The sequence below is a fragment of the Globicephala melas genome, chromosome 7, assembly GCF_963455315.2.
Source record: "Globicephala melas chromosome 7, mGloMel1.2, whole genome shotgun sequence".
Taxonomy (NCBI): domain Eukaryota; kingdom Metazoa; phylum Chordata; class Mammalia; order Artiodactyla; family Delphinidae; genus Globicephala; species Globicephala melas.
In genome coordinates this window covers 47,003,580-47,025,695 of record NC_083320.1, presented here as the reverse complement: position 1 = coordinate 47,025,695, position 22,116 = coordinate 47,003,580, and the positions used below count along the sequence as shown (strand labels likewise).

Here is a 22,116-nt window from a genome sequence, read left to right as displayed (position 1 = left end):
CATGTGGGATCCTCCCGGACCGGGGCACGAACCCGCGTCCCCTGCATCGGCAGGCGGACTCTCAACCACTGCGCCACCAGGGAAGCCCTGGATTCTACTCTTGATTCTCTTTCTAAAACTGTTCTTTCAAGGTCACCAATTACCCCATAATTGGCAAAGCCTACAGTTTTTCTCAAGCTTTTATGTACCATTTAGCAATGTTGAACATCCCTGTCCTTCCTGCAGTGTCCTCCTTTCTTGGGACTGTGACGGCTGTCATTCTACTTCTGCATCACTCATCTTTTCTTATGAATCCCTTCCTGGCCTCTCTTCCTCCTCCCATCTTCAATGAGCAAACACCTGGTAAGGTTCATCAGGCCTCCTTATTCCCTATACTCCCTCAACGTTCTCAATTATTATCTCTATGCATGTATTCTAAAATCCATACCTTAAGGCCCCAAACCCTAAGTTCCCAATAAACAGAGCAAAGTGCCCTCTAGATATCTTCAATTTATATTTTAAAACATCCATCTATCTATTTTCTAAGTAAATTACATATTGAGAAAATTCTTTAAAGAACCCACAATTAATAGAGAAGTAACAACCAAATATCTACCTAATGCAATGTAGTTGTAGTAGTAGCAATGTAATTATAATAATAATACCTAACATTTAGAATCTTGACTGTATGCTGAATACATTCAAGAACTTGTTGAATCTTCACAAGAGCTCTGTCTGGGAGCTACAAGTGCTATCCTCTTAAGAAGTTCTATGCATAGATCATCTCATAAGTCTTTACAACAACCATAGTTGTTGTAGTTATTCTTATTATCCCCCATTTTAAAGATGAGCAAACGAAGGTTTAAAAAGATTAATCACACAGCTAGTAAATGACAGAGCCAGTATTTGGACCTGACTCTGTATGGGTGATGATGATGGTGATCGCTATCGTTTCTTAGCACCAACTACATGTTAGGACCTGTGCAAGGTAGGTACATATGTTATCTAACTTTGGAAGTCTATGACATAGGTTTTCCTTTTGCGATGTTAGGAAACTAAGGCTGAGAAGGATTAAGGTAAAAGCCCTGGGTTACAGGGCTAATACATTGTAAAATTGGTGTAGTACATTCAAGGTGGCAACAAATTCTTTGCAGAATTGGAGGTGGAGTCTATTTCCCTACCAATTGAAGGACAGAATGGAGCCAGAAGTGACTAGAGTTATTCACTTGAATGTCCCAGTAACATCTCAAACTTAGTATCTAAGTCTGAGCTCATTGTTTTATCCTTCTAACACAAATCGTTTTTTATTTGCTTTAATCAGATAAGTCAAGGCTTAGAATCATACAAATAGGGAATTGAATCTCAATTCCATCTCAGTTATTCCCATTCCCTTATCTCTGAATTGAAACTGCCTTATGTATCACTGCCTGATTCATCTTCTTTAAAAGCAACTCTAAAGTGAGTACCTTGTTCAAAAATTTTCCATGTGTTTCCACAGTATGGTCAAAGCCTGTCCAGCCTCTTCCCCAACTTACTTATACTCTAAGTTTCAGCCAGAATGAATTACTTGTTGTTTCTCCACAGATACCTCCTTGCCACCCTCCCTCTCCTGACACACATATTCATGCTTTTCTGCCTTTATGGTATTGCTGTGTGTTTAAAATGCTCTCTCCCTCCCCCATTAAATCTGTCAAAGTAATAACCACATTAAATACTATCTCTTCCATGAGTTTTTTTTTTCCTGATGCCTCCAGAAGGAAGTGATTTCTCCCTCCTTTGAATTGCCCACAAAATTTGCTTTTCTTTTTTATTTTATGTATTTATTTATTTATTTTGGGCTGCATTGAGTCTTCGCTGCTGCATGCGCGCTTTCTCTAATTGTGGCAAGTGGGGGCTACTCTTCGTTGCCGTGCGCGGGCTTCTCATTGCAGTGGCTTCTCGTTGCGGATCACGGTCTCTAGGCTTGTGGGCTTCAGTAGTTGTGGCACATGGGCTCAGTAGTTGTGGTGCACGGGCTTAGTTGCTCCGTGGCATGTGGGATCTTCCTGGACCAGGGATCAAACCCGTGTCCCCTGCCATTGGCAGGCGATTCTTAACCACTGCACCACCAGGGAAGTCCCCACAATTTGCTTTTCTTATTTTAATTATTCATCCTGTGTTATAGTTACTTATGAAAAGTTATCATTCTTTTTACTAGATTTCAAGCTCCCCGAGGAAAAGAAGTTACCTTAGACATTAATGTATCACCTACAGAAACCTCTGCGAACCTTACACATAGTAGGTTTTGAGAATTTGGGGACCCAATAAATAAAATATTATTCTCCCTCTGAGTCAAAACCAACTGAGAAAAAGACATCCTAGTCATATGGTGGAGAAATATAAGCTTTGTTACTGCTAAAAAGTAGATTGGAAAATAGGTCCAAATAATGGATATCATAGCTCTAAAATAGTACAGTTATCATCTACCTTGTCATGGAAGACCTAGACAAACTCAAATCTTCCCCACAGGGCCAGGCCTGACTGTTGGTGGAGAGCCACACCAGAATGTATCTGGTCGACACAATGACAGATCCACTGACCACACAGCCCAGGTCCTTCTCCCAAACCCTCTAGGGTGAGAAGTGAGTGACAAGGCAGAAACCTGAGGTATTTGGCAGTTGAAGTCCCTCCACATGACAACTTGAGGATTGGCCTTGATGAAATGATGAAAACTGAAAGGACAGTCTATCTTCAACTAACACCCAACCAGATTAACCAGATTTATGGAATAAGGAATAGAAGAAAAATGATTTAATATAGAGAAACTTAGAGAGGTACATGAAAGTAATAATAATGAGAGGGCTGGGGGGCAATATATGCTGAATTTTACAATGAGTTAGGACATTATTCCAAGCCTCTAGAAAGAATGTACTAATATTCCTCTAGAAAGAATGTACTAATGTTATCTCCCCTCTACAGACAAAGAAACTGGGATATAGAGAGGTTTAAAAATTCGTCCAAGCTCACACATCCAGTAAGTGGTAAAGCTGGGATTCAAACACAGTCTCCCTCTAGAACCCAACTGTTTATAAGCCGAGAAATATTAACAACGCCTTTCATGTTGCTGTGCTACCTAAACCTCCCCAGCTCATACGCCACTTCCCTACCCCCAGCAATTCCAATAACTCGAAGTTTCTCTTTGTCACAGTTAGGTTATCATTGGTTTGGGAGTCTGCAAATGAAGAATGTCTGTTATTGTGTGATCAGACCGTTAAACGGTTACATCAATAAAGAAACCCCAGATTGGTTTCCAGAATCTAGATGCCCTTCAAGTAGCAAAAGGCATCCTCCAGTCATTCTATTTTTTTACTGCCCTGGTTTTCCATTGTAAAATGTGTCTTTAAGTGATAAAATCTCTTGTCTGGAGATGCCTCCTCTTTACCCTCACTCCCATTCTCCAGCACATGAATGTGTTGGGTTTTTAGAAGTTCAGTTTACTACTAAGATACTTCACTTAACTAAGAACACATGATAGAGACTGTATGGCATGTAGGCATTAGCCCAGGAATGAAAAATTCCTTGCTGATTACATGCAGACCTGACAGGCTAGACTGATTGTCTCTTGGGACTTGCTGAGTTAGCACTACTCAAGAGCAATGTGCTATGAAAAGAAGTAGGTATCCACAGCTCCCAGTTATTGAGGTCAGTTGCCTCCTATGCTGCAACCAGTATGAAACTCCAGAAAGACACTGGCACACAAGCCTAACACCAGATAACAAACTGTGCCCAGCATTACTACAAGCAGGGATGTGACTGCCTCCACTTGAGAAGTCCCAGAATACCCTAGGATGCCTGAGTAGGATGGGGTAGGGAGGGGAATCAGGATAAGGTGAAGAGAGCAACACACCTGGACTGATTTTTTTTTTTTTCAGTACGCGGGCCTCTCACTGCTGTGGCCTCTCCCATTGCGGAGCACAGGCTCTGGACGCACAGGCTCAGCGGCCATGGCTCACGGGCCCAGCCGCTCCACGGCATGTGGGATCTTCCCGGACCGGGGCACGAACCCGTGTCCCCTGCATCGGCAGGCGGACTCTCAACCACTGTGCCACCAGGGAAGCCCCTGGACTGATTTTTATAGTGCCACAGTCATTGCATTGCCTTTTGATGGCTGCTTTAATGAAAAGCAAGGTTTAAATTATCTTTGGAACATAGACAAAAGCTGGGTAGAAACTGATATGCCCCACTGTCTTTGAACAGCCCTTCCTAAACCATAGTCGAGGCCTTGGACACCCCTTAGGAAGAGTGACAGTTTCACTTAGCTGCTTAGGGAATGTCTCAGTATCTGCCCCCGACCTTCCATGCTTTATCCCACTGGCTTTGTTTTCGCATATACAGTGTCATTAGTATTCAATAATATTTATTGAGCAAGGAAGGAAATAAAATAACACAGTCCCTACCTTCGTGAAATCTGTAGTCTAGACTAGAGGGGAATACACATTCCTGTGTAAAGCACTTAGAAAGTCCTTACCTCATAGTCAGTGCTACACTGATATTTATTATTATTATTATTTCCTATTGCTTCTTGCCTATTCAAGCTTCAGAGAATTCAGCTTCTCTGCTTATTCCTCTTAGATTTATATCTTGTTTGGACTCTGATTTTTTTTTTTATTTTTTTTTTTTGCGGTACGCGGGCCTCTCACTGTTGTGGCCTCTCCCGTTGCGGAGCACAGGCTCCGGACGCGCAGGCTCAGCGGCCATGGCTCACGGGCCCAGCCGCTCCGCGGCATGTGGGATCTTCCCGGACCGGGGCACGAACCCGTGTCCCCTGCATCGGCAGGCGGACTCTCAACCACTGCGCCACCAGGAAAGCCCCTGGACTCTGATTTTGCTTCCTGGCATTGTCTTGTATCACCCTGACCTCCATGTTTCCCAGACAATTGGTCAATTTCCATATGTCCCTCCATCTCTCTCTCTCTGTCTCTCAAATACACACACAGGCTCCTGCCAGAGGATCAGAGCTCAAGTTCAGTGCCTCAGATTTAAATGGATACTTCTCAACCTTTAAATTGATGACTTTACACCTTAGTTCTAATTGAAAGGGAAAAAAATTCTCTGTCCTTCTCTGGAAAAAATTGTCTGTGCCCAAAAGAATAATAGTATGGGCCTATCTGCTAAAAAACAGACTGGTAAATGATTAAAATTAATTACTAGAAATTTTGTTTCTATTTAAAATGGGAGTGGTGAATGAGCAATTGTTCTGTTGAAGGATTGTATACATTTTTCCAGTCAGCAGGATGTTGTTCAAATGTGTTTCTAAAGAACACGAGTTACAATGATTTCACACTTGCCAAAAAGAATTATAATTCCTGTTTTGAAGCCAGTGGAAGCTCAAACTCTTCTGACTGTTTCGGATCTGACTGGAAACAGAGCCCTTAAGTGAATGAATCAGTAAATAAATCATTTATTAATACTGACATTATGTGGGGCAATCAGCTAGACCCCTGCCTTCTAGCAGCTTGTGGGGTAACGGGGAGACAAATGCGTTGATATGAACAACATCATTGACACTAAAAAGTAGTTTGAATTATATCCAATGAGTAGGATCGCTCAGTACTGCTAAGACTCTCTAAACTGGAGTGTGGAACAATTACTAGTGCCCTTTAGCCTCTAAGGAAGTTTCACACTTAATGCCAAAGCAAGGGTATGGTTCTCAGGGTTCCCACTGTGTATAATACAGTAGCATTTCAACAGTGCCTACAACACATGGCAAGAGAAAATAATGGGTAGTGTAGTAAACATTTTTTTCTGGCTATGCACATCTATTTACCCTACTTCTGGTAACAGCCCACAATTTATGTTTGGGGATTGACCTCCCCTCCCCGCTCAGTCCATGTGGTTCCTGTGCAGATAATTCCACTTTCAACTCTGGAGGGTGTTACGTGACCCATACTTGGCCTGAGCCAAGTTACTAATTCACAAGCAGGTCAATCATGCTAATGAGACTCCAGGACTTTTGTTGGAGCCATCAAGGTGGCAGACTTCTTTCCTGCTGGACTCCAACCAGAAGCGTTGTGAGACCGGGGCTGCTGCAGCTCTCTTGTCACCAAGGGGAGACTTAGAATGGAGCATGACCATGTCACACATGAATCTTCATATGGAGATTAAAAAGACAGACGCCAAGAGCTTCCTTCTCCTGGGTTTTTCAGTTATGCAAGCCAGTAAACTCCTTTCTTAGTTAGTTTGTGTTTGAGAATATTGTGTTTTGGTTTTACCTAATGCAACTGGCAAGTGTGGTTTATTTTCTCTTAGGCAAACAGTGGCTGATTCAGGAGCTAGTCCTTAAGGAAACTCCCTTTGTCTCAAATCCACTGAGTCAGTGCTGTTTCTTCTCCAGAACCCATGACTCACATGGCTGCAGCCAAGATCGTTGCTCCCCCTGAGAGGAAATTTCAAGTCAGATTTTCTTTACCACCCACCTGACCTTGGAAGTTCCCCAAGAGCCAGTATAGGTGGGATTCTATCACCTTCTCCCACCTTCCCACCTCATGGTACTGCCCCTTACTTGTTGTGGGACCTTGGAAAACCCTCTCTTTGCCTCCCCCTTCTCCTCTCTCACTGCCACCCCTGCTGGAGTCCTTCCTCTCAGCACTGATAGTTGAGGAACTGTCTTACCTCCCCATGGAAAATGTGAGCATCATCTCCTAACATTCTGTTCTGTGGACAAGTAGTAATTGTTAACATATGTTGAATGCACATTAGAGACCATGACTGCTAAAAGTTTTACATAATCCTTTCAACAACCCTGACCTGTCAGTTTATTATTCCCACTTTACAGGTCGGCAAGTGGCGGCATAGATCAGTTAAATAAATTTTGCAAGGTCACACAACCAGTAAGCATAAAATGGGAAGGAATATCACATCCTCTTGCTGTGCTTTTCTGGACTCCACCCAGATACTGGTAATTCATGTACGTCACAGGACTGGAAGGGGATGTGGAAGAAGGAGCCCAGGGTCAGACAGAGACAAGATGATTCAATTAAGTAGAGATAAAGTAAAAGCATATATGTAAGATCTTTCTGGGGTGGAAAAGAACAGAATAATAATGGAAATAACATTTCAATAATAATGGAATAACTTCCAATTTGTAATTGTTCATAGTAAAGACTATTCTGGAAAGATGTGATGCCTCACAAATTCATGTATCTTTTATCTTTGAAAGGCACCTTTCTGGAAACCTTATCTTGTTATGTGATCTGTCAACATTCTTTTCCTATCACTGTGTCCTTACATATTTATTCCAACTCAGCAAATGTTTGTTGCTTGTTTATTACATACCAGGCACCACACCAGGCATGGGGATACAATCTCTGGGAAAAAAGGGTTAGTGTGCCTGAGTTAATGGAGCTACACTGTCAATCTATATATTATACAAATAGGTGTAAGCTTACGAAAGAGAGACAGATGGTCACATCTACGAGAGCCTAGGATAGGAGATGTGCCCAGTGAAGGAGGCCAAGCAAAAGAGAAAGAAAAAAATAAAAGATATATATTTGGAGGACATTTGTTCAGGCTCTTAGTCCTCACGTTGGTTTCAGTTGAGACACTCCCATTCATTATTTTCTTTCTTATCCTTAACTTCTTTTTTTTTTTGGTACGTGGGCCTCTCACTATTGTGGCCTCTCCTGTTGCGGAGCACAGGCTCTGGACGCGCAGGCTTAGCGGCCATGGCTCACGGGCCCAGCCGCTCCGCAGCATGTGGGATCTTCCCGGACCGGGGCACGAACCCGTGTCCCCTGCATCGGCAGGCGGACTCTCAACCACTGTGCCACCAGGGAAGCCCATCTTATCCTTAACTTCTTAACATTTTTACATCCTCTGCACTGAATGTCCACACTTTCCCACAACCCCACACTCACAGTGCCTGCCTTTCCATACCCTTTCCCAAGCTCCAAGTCTCCAACCTTGGTCCCAATCAAAATGTATGTCTTTATGTCTTTGTCCCATTCCCCAAGGCTTTTTCTGTTTTAAAATCATGTGGTTATGTTTTAAAATCATTGTACAGATGTGGCAAAGGCTGCCAACTGCCTGGCCAATGTTTGCTGGTGTCTTCTTCTTTAGTATTAGAATTTTTACTTTATTTGATTTATTAATGTGCCTACCTGAAAATACTGTATTTCTCAACCTCCCTTGAAGCTAGGTGTGGCCATACGACTAAGTTCTAGCAAAGGAGATATAAGCAGAAAGGTTACATGAAAGCTCCCAGAAGACTTCCTGAAAAGGCAGCAAGTGTAGGCTGTTTTGCCTCTCCTTCTTTCCTATCTCTTTCTCTTTTTTAGCTGGCTAGATTATTGATACAGTAAGTAAAATTTTTGAAAAAACACACTCCTATTACTCTTTCTGTGTCTCTCAACTCTCAATGCTCTACTTAGGAACACTTAACACTTGTAACACCAGATGTGTGGGGTTTCCACATGCCGATCGGTTCTGTGACACCAGCTGTGTGTTCTAAAATATAACTCAGTTCTGACACTACCTGGAGATAGCGTCACATCCCACAGGTTAAGGGTTCAGTCCCACAGACTGCCACTCCCACACCCCCACTGATGCCAGTCGCAAGCCCAGGTTGTCATCTGTGCTTCTGACAGACAGCTATAAATCAGAGGTTCCCACAACCCCCTCCATGCGTTCAATTAATTTTCTAGAGTGACTCACAGAACTCAGACAAACATTATACTACTAAATTATCAGTTTATTATAAAAGGAAACACTGCAGGAACAGCCAGGTGGAAGAGATGCACAGGACAGGTATGTGGGAAGGGGCGAAGAGCTTCCATGCCTTCTCTGGAAAGGCCACTCTCCCAGCACCTAGTCAGGGTTGGTTACCCTGGCAACCAGCTCCCATCATTATGGGTTTTCCAAAGTCACCTCGTTAATATAAACTCTGATGTAGTTGAAAGGTGCTTGTTATGAATAACCAAAGATACCTTTATCTCTCTGATCACTTAGGAAATTCCAAAGGTTTAGGAGCTCTGTGCCAGAAACCAGGAAGAAGACCAAATATATATATTTCTTATTATGAATCACAATATCACATGGTGGCTGGAGCTTGAGCAGCTATTTTGATCCTTGAGGTGATCTTGGAATGGAAGTTGCTAGGAGATATCCAACAAGAAAAAAAGGAGACTGAATTTTTGAGGGTGTTTTGGATCAGGGTTGCTGTAATGACCTTAGGCTGTGTAGCTCCCTAAGGAAAAAAACTCTGATCATGTTTAAGCCACTGTTGTTATGCACATCTGTTACACTTCTAGGAATACCCCTTAAAAGAGGACATATCGTTAGCATGCAGCTTTTTTGCTCTTCTTCACTTCTACTTCTTGCCTGGAACGTGGACACCAGAGCCAAAGCATTGACAGCTATTTTAGCCAACTCTGAAGATGATAAATAGAAAGAGACAGGGTGCCCGATGACTGGAACTGCCTTGCCAGCTCTGGACTTATTTTCTGTGAGAGGAATACAAAATTCTCTCTTGCTTGAGCACTAGTATTTCAGTTCTTTAGTACTTTAGCAGCTGAATACAATTTATAACATAAAATCTGCAATTCTATAAAGTATCTCCTGTATCCACCTAACACAGCAAAAGCTTTCGTTTCCTTTTTTTTTTATGTCTATTTTTTTTAACTGGGGTATAGTTGCTTATGTTGTGTTAGTTTCTGCTGTACAGCAAAGTGAATCAGCTATGTGTATACATATATCCCCTCTTTTTTGGATTTCCTTCCCATTTAGGTCACCACAGAGCATTAAGTAGAGTTCCCTGTGCTATACAGCAAGTTCTCATCAGTTATCTGTTTTATGCATAGTAGTGTATATATGTCAATCCCAATCTCCCAATTCATCCCACCCACCTTTACCCCCTTGGTGTCCATATGTTTGTTCCCTATGTCTGTGTCTCTATTTCTTCCTTGCAAACAGGCTCATCTGTACCATTTTTCTAGATTCCACATGTATGCGTTAATATACGATATTTGTTTTTCTTTTTCTGACTTACTTCACTCTGTATGGCAGTCTCTAGGTCCATCCACATCTCCACAACTGACCCAGTTTTGTTCCTTTTTATGGCTGAGTAATATTCCATTGTATATATGTACCACATCTTCTTTATCCATTCATCTGTTGATGGCCATTTAGGTTGTTTCCATGTCCTGGCTATTGTAAATAGTGCTGCAATGAACACTGGGGTGCACGTGTCTTTTTGAATAATGGTTAAAAGCTTTCTTTTTTGTGGTTTTACAACTTTATTTTATAATCAGCTGTTAGCCCTCATCCACATTGGCTGTAGATCTTTGACAGTAGTGATAGGTACGTAGATAACCAACATATAGAGCTTGCTTGTTTGGTGAATCTTCATCCTCGTTACACTTTCTGGACAACCACACATGGAAACAGTATGGGACATTCCTATTCCTTTGGCCCAGACAGCTTTGTTGAGCCTGGTGTGAAAGTGCACATCTGGAGTTCCCATCTCCTTCATGGCAAATTTCCAGATCTCTCTGAGTGCCTGAGGGCCCCACTTCTTGAAACCCACTTCGTGGATGAGCTGGTGAATGTCAAGGATGTATCTTCTGGTCTCTACCCCCTTGATGGCAGAACCATTCTTCTTTGCCTGAGCCATTCTCCGGGCCCAGGTTGGAAAGGAAGAGAGTGAGGTATTGTGGGAGAGGGAAAACATTTTTAAGTTATTGAAAACTCTTTGTGATTATTGTTGTTAATGCCAGCATCATAGTTCATTGCATAGGTGCAGCATGATTTAAATATACAGGGCCCCATTTTCAGATGTTCACAACTTTTTCTTTCATTTACTTGCCATTCTAATCCATACTTAGAAAAGTATCCTACATTCAAGTATGATTATTACACATGTCATAACCTACCAATACTCACAGTTTTCATGTTTTCAGTTTTGTCACACCAGGCTATTTCATGAAGAAAGTTAAATTGGGTCTGAATAAATGTAGGGCACTGAGAGGCGCCCTCTCCACCTGCTAAGGGATGAGAACTTGGGTACCCTATTAAAAGCAACTACATTCTACTCCAACAGCCACTCAGTGCACCTCTCTGTGATCTACTACCTGGGTGCTATTTCAAACCTTTTGCTCTAGTATTCCTGATTCCAGACTTTTGCTTGATGACTAGATTTTGTCTATTTGCCAGATCTCTTCTGATGACACCTCATTTGCACTATCTGCCTGGATTTTCATTTTCCTTTAGACGCTGTATCTCTGTCTGCTGCATTTCCTACAGCCTGGGTGCCAGTCTCAGCCCACTCCTGTGTCCAACATGGGCCATTCCAGGTATAACATCAGGTAATCTCCCTGAGAACTCCTGTAGTATGTTTTACTTACTTGGATGAATTTTGTTCAAGTGTCTCCCATACTTGAATTTTCCAGACTCTCAGGCCTTTGACACCAAGCATGATATTTGGGGGATAGTTTCACTGTTTTCCTATTGGCTGCAGAGCCATATTCTACTTGTTCTGGTTGCTCAAAACTACTTTCCAGGGGCTGGCCTCTTTTCACACTCTGCTTTGCCTTGTTTCCAGATGACATTTCTAGAATATTTGGACTCTGTGTCCTATTTGACCATCATTTATGCTCTGTACTTTGAAAGCTTCTTTCCATTCCCCTAAACTATGACTTTGATTTGGACTTTGCATACCTGAGCTTCATGAGACTGAATTTGCAATATCCAAATTTAGCCTATGATATTTGACCCTTTATCCTGGAAACTGAAAACCTGTCCTAGTTTACCACCAATCTTGCTAGCTTTTTACTAATTCCCCTCCTTCCCTTAGGATTAGCTTCCTTGCTGTCAATTTGCCACCTTTACGGGGGAGAGGTATATTGGTAGACCCCAACCCCTGGGTCTCTCTGGTTTGCTAGGAGCCAACCATGACAACTAAAGCTGCTGTTGCATCTAGCAGGGAGAGAATCACCAAGGTAATTTGGTGATTTGCAGTAGTCCTGTCAAATTGTTGCATGAAGTGCAACGGTCATGAAGTGTCATGTCCTGTCAAAAAGTATCATGAAGTGTCAACGGTCATGTCAGAGATCAATCCCAGGTGAATCCTGACAATACCAGTGATAGCATTCAGCCAATAAAGGTTTACATTATTCAGATTCTACTACAGTCGGCTCTCTTCTTCTCCTCCCTAACTATTCCACCAATCCTGACAAACAGGCGCTTTGTAGATGATTACCCCAAACTGAACAACAATGACAACTGAGAGTTTGCTCAGGTTTATTGCTCTAGAGGACTGTCCATAACCAGATTACGGAAACACTGTTACTCTGTGCCATATCCAGGTCAAGGAGCTAGATTTTTTTATATCAGACTTCTCTTATGAGGTTTGTTGTATTGGACATTTAACAAATACTTCATTGTCTTCCGGTAATACAGTCTCCAGTGTAAGGACCTATAAAGGTTATTGTTAATAAAAACTTATCATTTTGCCCTTCTTGTAGATTAGCATTATTTTGCAGGTATTTTCTCTGCATTCCCAGGATCTCAATGCAGCTATACTCATATTGTTCCTTCCTCACTTTTTGTTATGTCTCATGAAAGCCATCTCATGCATAAAGTGCTTAAAATGTCAGCAAACACAAAGAAGAATAGAATGTGAGAGTTATGTGGTTGATGCCATATGCTAAACTGTAGTGAAATGAACGTGCTATATCTGTCTTTCTAACTAATCCTGATTACAGGGCAAATTGTGTCTCCTCTCTTCCAAATATGCTAGAACCTCTGAAAAGGTGTTTATTAAAATCTGAATTATGCACCTAGGGGTTTAAGTGATCTTACACAGCTAACAAGGACTGGCCTTGCGTTTTCTGCTTTTTGTGTTTTGAGTGTGTGATTTGATTTTACTTTTTGTCAGGGAACCAGACCTGGGAGAGTTAAGGGCACTAGCTTAAGCTGGGCCATCAGCGTGAAGCTGATCACACAGATAAGCAGCTCTGGAAGAATGTCTGAAGTTAGTCATCAACTAGAGAAGGCAGTTTGGTCACCCTTTCAGGCCATAATTACATTCTATTCCAGTGACCAGTGGTAATTAATTGTACTTTGTGCCCAGTGTAAAAATAGACACATACAGGAGAAAGCGCAGTGTCTGGTAAATGCCACGGGCATTCTTGGAATTCAGAATAGTTTCTTTAAATGGTGCAAAGGAAGTGGAAGCCTCGATTTCTTCCAGAATGATATCAAGTTGTAACAGGCAGCTGACCTGTAATAGTGCCCTCCCCCCCACCCCCAAATGAGCCTTTAAGTTAAGTAACCTTTCGTAACAAAAACAGAAGCTTTACAAAATAAAGCATTAACATGGCTTATATTCTCTCAAAAAACATGTGAGTTGTACAGGCTACACAAAGCTTCACCTAGATAAGCACTTTGGAAGAAAGGCAAATAAATGTGCAGACCATTTCAGATACATTGAAGAAAGCTAGAATAAAAGAGCTAGAAGAAACAACTTAATTTGATCTTTTATTTCTTGATGGAGAAACTGAATTCAAGGAAGATATTAGGACCTGCATAAGGTGAGTGGCAGAGGTTGGATCCAACCGGGAGCCTCTGAAAGTGAATCAAGAGCTCTTTCTACAATATAATACACCCTCATAGCATGGAATGAGGAATAATTAATTTTTCCATAGTCTGGAACTCCAGAATCTAGAGCCTAGGGGAATTCAAAAGCAGTTAACATTGTTTTCTTTAGGGTTAGACTTTTCATTTCTTCCTTAATTCAGACATTTTCATGCAGCTAATGGAAATAAGACTGCAGAGTCTTTTTGGTTTTTTTCTTGTTGTTTTGTTTAAAGTATTCTAGACTTTAGCCATCACAGTACTAATGCCATGATTTTTGACATACCTGCATATCAACTCTACTACGTACTTTTTTTTTTTTTTTTTTTTTTGCGGTATGCGGGCCTCTCACTGCTGTGGCCTCTCCTGCCGCGGAGCACAGGCTCCGGACGTGCAGGCCCAGTGGCCATGGCTCACGGGCCCAGCCGCTCCACGGCATGTGGGATCCTCCCGGACTGGGGCACCAACCCGTGTCCCCTGCATCGGCAGGCGGACTCCCAACCACTGCGCCACCAGGGAAGCCCCCTACGTACTTTTTTATAACAGTATTTAAATTTTATTTTAAGAGGATATATATCCCTACCATAAATGGAAAACAAAAGGAAAGAAAACAGAATCACTTGCCATAAGTAGAAGGCAACATTAGAAATGAATACAAAGCAATGTTACTAAATTCTCAGTAGATACTGTTGTCTCCCCTAGTCCAAGGCCTGCCTTCTTTGTTAATAAAGGAAGATTAATGCAAATTAGCACCAACCTGAGACTTAACTTTTGTTACAATCAGAAAGACTGAAAGAAAATTGAAAAGGGAGTAAAATTCTTACTGTGATTCACTTAGCTAACACTTCAAATAACCTCTTTAACCATTGGTTTAGTTTGGAGAAAACTACTACAGTGAATTCATTTACTACCATTAATACTTAAAATTAAGGTCCTTTAGGATTCTATTATTCCCTGCAAGTATCACATAAGAGGCAGTATCACATAGTGGAGTCCCTGGATATATTTAAATACATGGTAGCTAAGGTATATGCAGGGTTTCACCTCTAATTTGATTTGTTTGGCTTCATATCCTGGCTTTACTACCAATTATCTATGTGACCATGGACAAGTCATTGTTCTCTAAGCTTCAGTTTCTTTATCTTTAAAATTGGAGTAGTGATAGTATTTGTTGGGGTGGTTACAAAGCTTTAAAGGTCTAATGCATATAAAAACACATAGTGAGTGCTTAATAAATGTTAGCTTAGTTATTATTATATTGTACAGTGCAATGCTATACTGTGGGCTCCCTAAGAAAATGTATATAAGCCTTTCATGGCAGGAAGAGTAAATTACCATAATTTAGAACAAATACATTTTTAGGTAGCTACTTTGTATGCAGGACAGATCAGGTTAATTTCCTCCTATTCATGGGAGACTTCTGCTGCCTAAGAGCCACTTTCCACCTTTCCCTCCCCAGGCAAAAGTTCTCTGAAAGGGCACACCAAGAACCCACAGTTAAATGTTTGCACAGCAATTTGCCACCCACTTGATAACTGTCTTGTTGTACTTCTTCTGAGCCAACTTTTCATCTTGGCAAATGGGCCCACCCAGGGTCATGGGCATGTGTGGGCTTCTTAAGGTTGTTTCCCAGGGCATGGTGATGACTGCTGGAGCTGGTGAGGGATGCAGGTCAATTAAAGGTCTGTTCACAGATTCTAGAATGTTTGGGCCCAAGGGAAGGAATGGAGCAGAGAAGTGATGGAGGGTGTAAGCTAGGCATGAACAAGAGAAAAGAATACATGATGAATCAAGTGGACCAAAAAAAACCAACAACAACAACAAAAAGCAAAAACAAAAACAAAAAAACCCACCAGGATAAAGTTTTAAAAAGAAAAAAAAAAAATCTTTCAGTAAAAAATTCCGTGTAAGGTACAAGAAACCCAAAAACATTCTTGGAGCTAAACAATACTGCAGAAAAGATCGTGATTTAAGGAAGATGGCATAAAAATTGATGACACTAAAATGACATAATTAGAAGAAAAAAGAGGAGGGTGTTTGGTTAAGAAGCAAGGCTTTTTATAGACATTTCCCACAGCTAACTTTATGTCAGCACCTGTCTGTTTTGTGTAAACATGTGTTATATCCATGCTATATTCTTAGCAGTAGCTTTGAAGGCATGCTTTTATTTTTGTTGACATCTTTGTGTGAAAAACAACAAGAACTTAAAGATTTGATTTTCTTCCCTAAGTCACATTTCCTGACTCTAGCCAAGCCTCACAAAGAGTAATGGACTATAAATTCCAGTTTTTTCCAAGCCAGACTGACTCTGAGGTGGTGGCTGTTTGGTTTCCATTAGAAACATTAAGAGAAATAAATTATTTTGGACTCATGGGAAAATGTGTGTTACAGATATAAAATTTCCAAATTTGGAAAATATTTGGTGATCTAATAGTTAAAATAATAAAATCTGTTGCTCTCCTCGGTTACTTAGAAAGCGTAATTGAAAGTGGACACATTGAAAAGACTGTGGTGACAATCCTTCCACACATCAGTCTCTCAAGATTACAGTTAATGTGTAATAAAGCACCATGTCAATTTAAAACAAAAAAAACTTTGCCTCCCAGGTAGTTGATAATAAACATTAACCAACATCAAAGTGGATGCATCAAAGACAGTGGTTCTCAACACTGGCTGCACACTGGAAGCAACTGAGGAGCTTTAAAAAATACTGACACGTGGCTCCCACCAGCCACAATTCGGATTTAACTTGGATGGGATACAGTTTGGGCATCAAGAGTTTTAAAATCTCCTCAGCTGATTCTAATGTGCAGCAATGTTTGAGAAACACTGAAAACTTTGCCACTGTGGGCCCAGGGACCAGCAGCATTGCTATCATCTGGGAGCTTGTTAGAAATGCAGAACATCAGGCCCACCTCAGGCTGCTGAACTAGAATCTGAATTTTGCCAAGATCCCCACGTGACCTAAATGTACATTAAAGTCTGAGAATCAATGCTCGAAGGAATTCTTGTCTTTGATAATTTTTTGCTTTCTATAATGTTAGACAGTAATTACATGATTAATAAAAGATGAAAGAAAAATGGTTCAACTTTTCTTCTCAAAAACTCAGGAAACAGACTTTCATATCTCTGACATTCTGCAGATAATAAAATGTGGATGATATGAAGTAAGATCCATGTTTGTAGGGTTGCCAGGTAAAATATAGGATGCCTAGTTAAACGTGAATTTCAGATAAGCAATGTTTTTTTTTCAAGGGAAAGTGGGTTACGAATATTGCATGGAATATACATATACTAAAAAAAGTATTCATTGTTTATCTGAATTCCAAATTTAACCGGGCATCCTGTATTTTTGTTTGCTAAATCTGGTAACCCTACATATATTCCCAGGAGCGTTTCTTTGCTCTCTAGGCTCTCAGTAATAAAGGGGAAATGATACCATAAATGGCCAAGTGGCTGTCTAGACTGATTGACTGTAATGTTGTTTCTCATCCCGCCCAGACAGCCAGGACTGTGACATCCCTAAACTGGACTGATGACTCACCCAACTGGGAGAGTAATGGGAAATTTACTTGCTGATTCAGGAAGACATAAAACTTGGCAAACTTTTCCTTCAGCCTAAACCAAAAGAAAAAGATTTCCAAAGCAAATGTTAAATACAGTACAATATATAAAACACTTTAACTTGAGGCAGCAGCAAATTCAAGGACTTGTAATAGCATGTTTTCCATTAGTTGACTAAAAGATATTTTCATGGTTTGTTCCACCATTGCACTCAGAGTTTGGTATTTTTCTTTAGAATTACTGCTACTTAAGCGCCCCCAGAGGCCACTCTCCAAGAATACATGTTAGATCCGTTTTCTCAATACTGCATGTAGTTTTCAAATAAAGTAGCACATTTTTGAGCAGAGATGGGGGTGTGGATTTGATGGTTACCCTCCCTTTGTCACTGACTCACAACAGGCTTTGCAACTATAGGCAAAGCTGATATCTCAGTCCTTCCTCCTGGAATGATTATTTAGTTTTACACTCTGTACCTGATTTCTCAGGTTGTCTTTAATCCTTCTCTATTCTGTCCTACAATTTTACTATTTTAAATTAAGACCACTTGTTATCAAAATCACTGAAAGACTAGCTTTGGTAGAAGAGGAAACTAAATTTACGTTAACCAATTCTGACCTTTTGATTTTTAATTTGGAAAATTTTTGATCAGAAAAGTCTGAATAAAATAGCTGTGAAAAGTATGCAATATTAATGATTTAAAAAAAATAATTCCATAGTTGATTTTGAGTAGGTTGAAAACGTGAGTGTAGATACCAACACTTTTTTTTGACAATCCTAGTTTCAGGACCTGAAAGCAAATCAACTTTTTTCTAGCAAATGCAGGCAGAAACTTTCATTTAAAAGCAAAGCCCACGAATAACATATTCTAGAAGTTTCAATCTCTGCAGACATGATGATGAAGGCTGAAAGTATTAAGTACCTCATATGTACTTAGCAATACACTATGGTGTGTTGGGGAGTATAGCTATAAATGCTTTGCAACTCTTCTGTCAAAAAATGAAATCAATTTCCCATGCTTTGAACCTGGTCTGGCCTTGTAACTTGCTTTGACTAATAGAAGTGGCAGAAATGATGTGCCAGGAAAGCCTAGGCCTCAGGAGAGCTTGCAGCTTCCACTTGTGCCCTCTTGGAACACTGCCTTGAGAATGCCATGTAAAGAAGCCACCCCTAGTTTGAGGAGCCACAGGAAAAGAGGACTGAGGCACCCCACTGACAGCCAGCGCCAACTGACAAATATGTGAGTGAGGCCATTTTGGACCTTCCAGGCTAGAATGATGTTGCATGAGTGAGCCCAGGAGAAACTGCTGGTCAACGCACATAGAATCACGAGAAGTAATAAGTCATTGCTTTAATCCACTATGTTTGGGGGGTAGGGGGAGGATTGCTACTTAACAGTAAGTAACTAAAACTCCCAAAGGAAATTGTTAAAAAGGCACATCCCAGGTCTCCTTTCCAGAAATTCTGATTCAGTAGGCCTGGCTTGGGATTCTGATCACACTTTTCACACGAGGACCCCATGGAGGCGATCCTCAGACCAGCCTTTGAGAGAATGTCCTAGTGAGATTTTCTTCAGCACAGAGTGGGCCTGAGGCAGGTGGCCTCATAATTGTGCATCAGCCCTGCAAATGGTGCTCTTGCATTTGTGCAGTGCACATTTACGTCAACACATGCAATGGCCAGGTACAGATAGAAACTTTTTTTTAATGTTTGCATAAAAAGATATACTGTATATATGTGGCTATATATACATATATTTGTTATATATATATAACATAAAATAGAAATCAAAAATGTTATTTTTAAGCTTCCCCATTTGCCTAATATGGATTGATTGAGGAGGGGGTTGAATAGGGAAGCAGTAATAGCACAGATCTCCTGGGGGAACAAAAATTTAGTGGGAGTTTTTTTTTTTTTTTTTTTTTGCGGTACACAGGCCTCCCAATGCCGTGGCCTCTCCCGTTGTGGAGCACAGGCTCCGGACACGCAGGCTCAGTGGCCATGGCTCACGAGCCCAGCCGCTCCGCAGCATGTGGGATCTTCCCGGACCGGGGCACGAACCCGTGTCCCCTGCACCGGCAGGTGGACTCTCAACCACTGCGCCACCAGGGAAGCCCAAGTGGGAGATTTTTGAATGAAATTGATATGGGCTAAAGTCTTGAAGTAAAAGAGGGTAGGTATTTTTTAAAAAGCAGCACAATTGAGGCAGAAAGAGAAAAAGAGTGCAGGTTTCTTAGAGCGTCGTGAAAGGAGGAGGCAGGAGAATAGGAAAGACAGATGCTCAGGGAGGTTTATCGGAGTGAGGGAGCAAGACCAACTGCAGGTGAATATCCTGAAGCTGCTCTAGAAAGACAAAGGCAAATCTGCTAGATAGAAACAGCTGAGTCTTTTACTTATGTGTACGTGCCGCGATGGGTGCATCATGAACCCGAGCAGGTGTGAGTCTTTAAAGCCTTAGCTTTATTCGGTTGTGCTGGTTGATGGTGATCCTCGGAGCGTCTGGGTCCTGCTTTTATCCGTCTCATACATGTGATTTCTGCTAACGTGCCATTGGAAGAAAGGGTTCCACTGCCAGGAAACATTTGAAAACCGAGGAGTTAAAGCATGAAGGCAATGTTATTTAATTGAAGAGAAAGATGATCAGACCAGTGATATTTTAGTTTCTGACATCACTGCTTCTCAGTGGCAGATATAGTCAAATTCAGTCTTCTTATGATTCTCTTTTGTTCTCAGGAGGTGATGGGAACCCATAAAACCTTCAACAACTGCCATGTCCCCGGGTCCTGTGGTGAGTTCAACCTGCATTTTCTTTGCCACAGTGAAAGTGAAATAACTTGTGGTGAAAACCCCAATTTCTTGTATAGTAACATAACTTCTCCTCAGAAGTCTCCCTTTTTAGGAGCTGTTTGTGAAACTTAAGTGGCTGAAATAGAGTAAGAAAAAAATCATAGATACGTACAGAAAGTTGTCATTGAAGATCCTCCCTGCCTTTTTACGGGCTTGAAGGCTCCTGACACTCACCAAATTATGATTTTTTTCCCCCTTTCTCTTGGGAAAAAAGTAGAAATAGCTGTCACTCTTAGGAAATCACATAAACATACGTGTGTGTTTGCCTAGAACATAAATTATACATATTGTAATAAGGAAAATATATAGTATTTGTGTACTTACAGTGAGAATCTTTTTGTTTATAAAGTATGATAACTTTCAACTTAACACATCTGCATTTATCAGGATTGGCTAGGATATATTTCAGTATCAAATTAACTCAGAAATCTCAGTGACTTAACCCAGCAAAAGCTTGTATTTCACTCTATTGCATGAGACACATTTAGTAAAAATATGATACAAACATCAGGTTTTTTATTTCTTTCTATATACCAAGATAGCATGAGTAGAAAATAACACAAATTATGCTTTCTAGCCAATAAAATGCCTATGAAAATAATGGTAAGTTTTTCTGTCAAGGCTAAAACAAATTGTCTCTAAATATAGTAGCAACCAATGTGTGGTGAGGACAAGAAACAATTTTCAAGCCATCATAGCCACAAAACTAAGATTAACTGAGGAAATGACTTGTTAGATTGACATAGTTTTCACAGTGTCTAAAGACAAATTTGTCATTTATCATATAAAGAAAAAGTTTTAAACCAGCATTGCCTTTGACCACCACAAAAATATTACGCCAATGATCAAGTAATTTTCACATGTAGTTTAAAACTAACAAAACCAGATTTATATAACAATAAGGACTGGGGGAATATTTAAATTTTATAATTGAGATAACTGATTAATATTGGAATTAAAAATTGGGGGCACATGTGGGGATATTTTCCCATATATAAATACTAAGATTTATATGGGACAAACTCCTTGAGGACAAGACTTGTTACTTATCAATCCACAGTGGGCAGATGTATTTATATGCTTGGTTGTATCCCTTTCTTTGCAGAACTACCCTTCCTCCATCCTGAATCATTAGGAACATCCTATCTACTACAGTGCTGTGCCACATCCTTGCTACAGGAGTGATTACGTGACCCAGGCATGGCCGATCCTAATATCTCACTCCTCTGAACACAGTGATTGGTTCAGGGGTAAGTAATTATTATAAACAGAGCCAATAAGAATCATTGCCTGGAGTTGATATACCAGTTTGAGAAGTAGGCAGTATTTTTAGCTAGGATGGGATTGCTAAACTATGACACATAGTCTGAGATCGCGGGTAACTATCTTCCCTCATCAACTGGGGAGCCTGAAGCAGTAGGAGAGGAGAAGACTAAAACAAAGAAGGAAGTAGAGCTGGAAAAGGAAGAGGCAGAAAAAAGGGAGGATGGGGTGCGGGGAAAACACCACATTCCCTGGGAATTGTGTTGTGTTTCCAGCCAGAACCGACCCTGAGCTTCCTGTTATGTGAACCAATCCATTTTCTTTCTGCTTTGGGTCATGTGAGCTGGGTTATTGTCACTTGCAATTGAAATGGTCCTGACAAACACTTCATTTTTAGAAGCCCTGTATGATCTGCCATGTGGCCATGGTATTTTACATACAGTGCTGAGTCAGTAAAGGTTTTAACTCAGTGAAAGCATAGATGAATCTATCTTCCGGCATCATTGAAAGGTGTGGTAGGTGCCATCACATAATTTTGTGAAAATAATTATTGTTGTCTACTTGCTTCTTTAACTCAACTTCAAGAAAAGAAATTATTTTCTTTAAAGTTCCATTTCCTTGGTGTAACATTGGATCCTCACAGTGTAACTGAATTCTTTTTTTTTTTTAATTTTTATTGGAGTATAGTTGATTTACAATGTTGTGTTAGTTTCAGGCGTATGGCAAAGTGCATCAGTTATACATATACATATATCTTGAATTCTTAATTAATGTACCCATGGGAAATAGCATAAGTATGGTCGGTCTCTCTCTCTCTCCCTCTCTCTATATATGTGTATGTATGTATATATATATATA

The 22,116-nt window shown here is 40.7% G+C and overlaps 1 long non-coding RNA gene across 1 annotated transcript in view; it reads left to right on the top strand.

The window, feature by feature from the left end:
* LOC138842749 (uncharacterized) overlaps positions 1 to 21,141 on the top strand; it is a 48,262-nt gene extending 27,121 nt beyond the window's left edge. The window contains exons 4-5 of the long non-coding RNA XR_011377562.1: positions 19,882 to 19,936; positions 21,101 to 21,141. This is a non-coding gene — a long non-coding RNA (uncharacterized lncRNA). The remainder of the gene's footprint in view (positions 1 to 19,881; positions 19,937 to 21,100) is intronic.
* Positions 21,142 to 22,116: the final 975 nt, after the last annotated feature.